The sequence below is a fragment of the Chinchilla lanigera genome, unplaced genomic scaffold, assembly GCF_000276665.1.
Source record: "Chinchilla lanigera isolate Chin_1 unplaced genomic scaffold, ChiLan1.0 scaffold00003, whole genome shotgun sequence".
Classification (NCBI taxonomy): Eukaryota; Metazoa; Chordata; class Mammalia; order Rodentia; family Chinchillidae; genus Chinchilla; species Chinchilla lanigera.
Window position 1 is genome coordinate 44,458,795 of NW_004955404.1, and position 4,833 is coordinate 44,463,627.

Sequence of the window (4,833 nt, forward strand, 5' to 3'; positions counted from 1 at the left end):
CCGGCGGCCGTCCCGGGCCAGCCATCCCCGCGCCTCGCCTCGCGGGCCGGGCCCCGAGCCCCGCGGAGGGACTCTGGGAAGGTGGAGGGGTCACCCGCAAGACAGCTGCACTTAGCAAAAGCGTGGAAATCGGGCACTGTGTCAAGGCGGTGCTTTGTTTTGTTTTGGAGTGTTTTGTCGCTCTCCCTTCGGGAGCGTCCACATCCCTGCGCAACCCTAAGACCTGGGCACTGGCGCTGCCACGCCGGGTCCCTCCTCCAGCCGGCCACTGCGCGGAGCGCTGAAGCGCCGCGTGCGTGCCGAGTGGGCATGCGCGGCGACCCCACCGGGCGCGCGAAGGACGCTCCAGCACGATTGGGCGATCGGCGCTCACGCTGGCCTATCAAAGGGGAGCACCCAAAGGGTACGTCGCCCGTGGCGGAGGAGGCGCTCCTTGAAAGTTTGCGCCCCTGTGTCCCGGCCAGAGGAAACGACTTGTGCAAGTGGCGCTGTCCTCAACGTGTGTGACAGGCTGCTTGGAATTAAGTCCATCGCTACTGTTGGCCGTGGCTGAGGCCCTCTTCACAAACACAGATTTAGAACGGAAGCTGCAGAATAGGCAGAGCCGTTCTTGAAGCTAGAGAGGAAGTTGGCTGTTACAGAAGAAAGGGAGAGAGAGCTAAAATTCTACCACTTAAATTTTCACATTTTAACTGAGGTATTCTCTTGAGCCTTAGGCGTAGTCTATAATCTCGGTACTTTCTTTGGATAGTCTGATTTGAATTGTGTTTCCAAGCATTTTCAAAAATCACAGCTAACTCGCTGGGCCTGGTGGCTCACACCTGTTGTTCCAGCAGTCAGGAGGCTGAGGCAGGAGAATCACCGTGAGTTTGAGACCAGCCTGAACTGCATAGTTAGACCCTGTCTCAAAAAGACACACACACACAAAATCAGACGTAACTCCATCTTTCCCCTTGCATTTTACAGTTTAGGGCATACATATGCTACAAGTATAGTTCAAGTTACAGGTACCAGTCATTGTATCCAAGAACCAGAAAAAAAATTTTTTCAGAAATCAGTAACTTAAAATTAGTTTGCTAATATTTAGAGCTGGTTAAATAGAATATTCTGTTATATGTATTTTGAAATTAGTGTGACTTGTTAACTGTGAAAATGATGTCCCGATCCCTAAAGATAAAGGAGAAGCCTTTGCACATTTGTTCTCACATGCAATTTCACGCAGTAAAAACTCACCATAAAACTCCCATGAAATGCTCCACAAAACACTACATTCCCTTACTTCAGGGAAGGCCTTTCTACTGGAGAAATTTGAGACAATGTAAGCATCAAAAGAATGACAATAATTGACGCCACCCATTGAATTTTTAGTGTCTGAGTTCAGAGTGACGCACACACAACAGAGAGGGATGCTAAACACCCCACCACCACCAGATTATAAATGTTGAACAAATAATGGAAAAATCATAGTTTTCCATTCATAATAAACTTAGGCAAAGTTCACCAGAGGGCACGAAAAGCCACTGAGTGGAAAATTGAAGGAGTGCAAGATGCTTACATAGTCCCGAAGAACCAAGCCATAAAGTATTACCAAAAAAATGCCTTTAAAAAAAATCCTGCCTTAGTCATCAAAGCTAGAATCTCAACAGAACAATCTGATGTCTTGTTCTTACTCATGTAGTGCAGTGAGACATAAGCATCATTTTAGAAATATTTTTGCCAAAATTACTTAACATGAATTTAATCAAACTTCCAGACAGTGACTCCCACCACAGGCTAGATCCTCACCCCCGGCACATTTAGCAATGTCTGGAGACAGTTTTGTTTGTCACAACCTGAAGAGGTTAGGTTTTAGTTGTATCTGATAGAGGCCAGGGAAGCTGCTATATAGCCTACGATGCTCGGGACGGTTCTGCAGCCACAACAAAGACTTACCTGGCACAAAATGTCAGTAGTGGCAAGGTCGAGAGACTCACAGTTACATGGAAACACAAGTGTAAAGGACATATAGGGGATATCAGGATACGTTGGACGTGGAAACACATGTAGACAAGTCCCGAATGCAGCATATTCTATAACATGACGTGGAGCATTGAAATGAGCCAGTATGAGTACAAAAGGGAGGGAGGGGAAGAACAATTCCTTCCAGATTTTAAAAAAAAAAAAGTAAATTGGGGTATGATAAGTACTCAAGTTATTTTTGGAATAAATAGATGAACTAAGTATAGTTTTATTTTAAAAGATGCAAGAAACATGAAAACAAAATTCCTAGATCTAAAAATAAAAAAGATAATTATTTGTGACCATTGGCAGAAATTTCAATAAGGATGAACACAGGAGAGTACAATGGAATTCTGGTGTGATCATGCCATTGCCGTTAGAGGTGATAGCAGTATTGTTCTTATTCTCGGGAAGTTTAGACCAAAGTATCATGGACGAAGAGGTGTGTCTGCAATTTGTTTGCAAATGATCCAGTGGAGGAATTTTATACAGATAGATAGATAGGTAAATAGATAGATACGTATGAACATACATAAATATATAAAACAGGTAAATAAATACATGTGCATTTGTGATTGAGAAGAAAAGTATGGCAAGATATTAAAAATGAATCAAGTGCAGATTCTGATACTCATTTTTTTTGAAACTTCTCTAGGGTTACAGTGGCTCAAAATAAAAGCTAAAGAAAAGTCCACAATGATCTGAAGTTGAAAGAAAGCCTAAGGATAGCAAAAGAGCTTTGTTAGTTATAAGAAAATGAAGTGAAGGAATTAAATATATTTCAAGTCAATAGTGTAAGTTAGACCGAACATCTATTCACATCTGTTTTGTTTCGTCATTTCAGGAACAGAAAAGTTTCTCAGAATGAAACGAACAGAATATAGGTAAATGGGAATCGAAGCTACAAGAAAAAATGAGACCCTCTAGAGGAAACTGAACCTTTGAACCTTAGTGCATTTATTTATCCAGAGAATACCACAATAACCTGTGAATGACACACATGTTTTCCAGTAAACTCTGCAGTGATGGAAATATTCTACATCTGTACTATGCAATATGATGCCCACTAGCTATCCACGGGTAATATATTAGCAATAGCCAAATACTGGACATACAGCACAAATACATTTCCTCGTATGTCTGCATGTGTAGATACATACATTTGTATGTAGAAGTAAAAATAACAAGCTCAGGGCACTGATTAACTCTGTGAAAGCCAAGACGAAAAGAAATGAGTCTGAACATATTAACTAAAGAGGGTGTTTTACTTTATCCTTAAAGTTTATTTCTTTAAATAAAACATGAAAGCCTTATGATAATATATTCTTTTAAAAATTTCAGAAAAGCAAGTTGCAATATTTGTATTAGCTACTTTTATAATACTGTGCAGTATTTTCTACAATATATTCTGTTACGTTGCTAATATCATCAACATAAGAAGGAAAAAACGAAGTGAAGGGAAGAAAAAAGAAGTGCAGTAATAGTACTTTTATAAATTTGAGACTCATGTGGAAGTAAATTTAAACTTGCATTTGGCAATCTCAGAGCTTAGTCCTAGGACTAAAGGAGAGAGAAATTCCATTTACATAACAATGAATGTCAGTCTTGGGAGAACCCAACAAGGAAGCAGGCAGTCTTAGGACAGAGTGAGCTCTCCAGGGTTGAAGGTATTCACACATCAGTTAGAGGTTCCATTGGTGAGAACATGATAAATGGAATCCAAATGGTCAAACTGCCTCTCTGGCTTTCAAAGGATTTTCTAAGAACTCTAGGGGCTCCAGTACAGGGGGCCTCTAGAAGGACAGTAGGAGCAAGGAGAAAGGTCAGCAAGCTGGGCTCTGACCTCTAAGTACCACTCAGAGCAGTTCAGCACTTCTTTTTCATGTACTGCATTTTTTTTGGTACCAGGAATCAAACTCAGGACCTTGCACTTGTCAGGCAGGTGTCTGTGCCACTGAGCTATATCACTGGCCCCTGTTCACTGAATTTTTATGAAAGATGTGATTTTAACATATAATTCCACAATCAGTTTTAAGACCAGGAGGCTAGAAGAATGAACCAGTCCTTCATTGAGCAGGGATTTACTGAGCTTACATTATGAGGCAGTCATTGTCCCTGCCGATACACAGTGCTGAGACTAGCAATTATGACCTTGTTATGGTTTGTGTCTGTGTGTCCCCCCAAAGCCTCATGTGGTCATGGGGCAGGCTTTTAGAGTTTGATTGATTATGGGTGTGAGAGCTACACCTGCCCTGGGGTGGATCGTTTGCATATGTAAGGGAGAGGAAGAGGCTGCTTGCCGCCATTCCTCCCTTTTGTGCTCATTGCTTTTGTTGTGTTCTGCCCCAATGAGCTGTAGCCCTCTGCCATGTGCCACTCTGCCTTGTAACCTGCCAAGTATGAACTGAAACCTCCACAAACTGTAAGCAAAATAAACCTTTCCTGCCTTAATTTTGGGCATCAAATATTTTGTCCCAGCAATGAGAGAAAAGTAATTAAGACAGACCTCTAGGGAAAAAAATACTAAAATACTTAGGCATGGATAGCTAGTTGATTATAGTTGTAGTAAATGCTATTAAGGTATCCAACAAAACTTGAGATTGTATGATACAGTTAACTCATATTTTCATTACAAAAATGATAAATTTTTAACGATTTATGCTATATATTTTATGCATGTTCTTCAATGAGTCTATAGTCTATTTACTGTACTCAAATATCTTTTTTGTTTTTAGACAGGATCTCATTATATAGTTCAGGCTGGCCTTTTACTCACCATATTGCCCAGACTGGTCTCAAACTTGCAGTGGCCCTCCTGCCTCAGCCTCCCAAGTG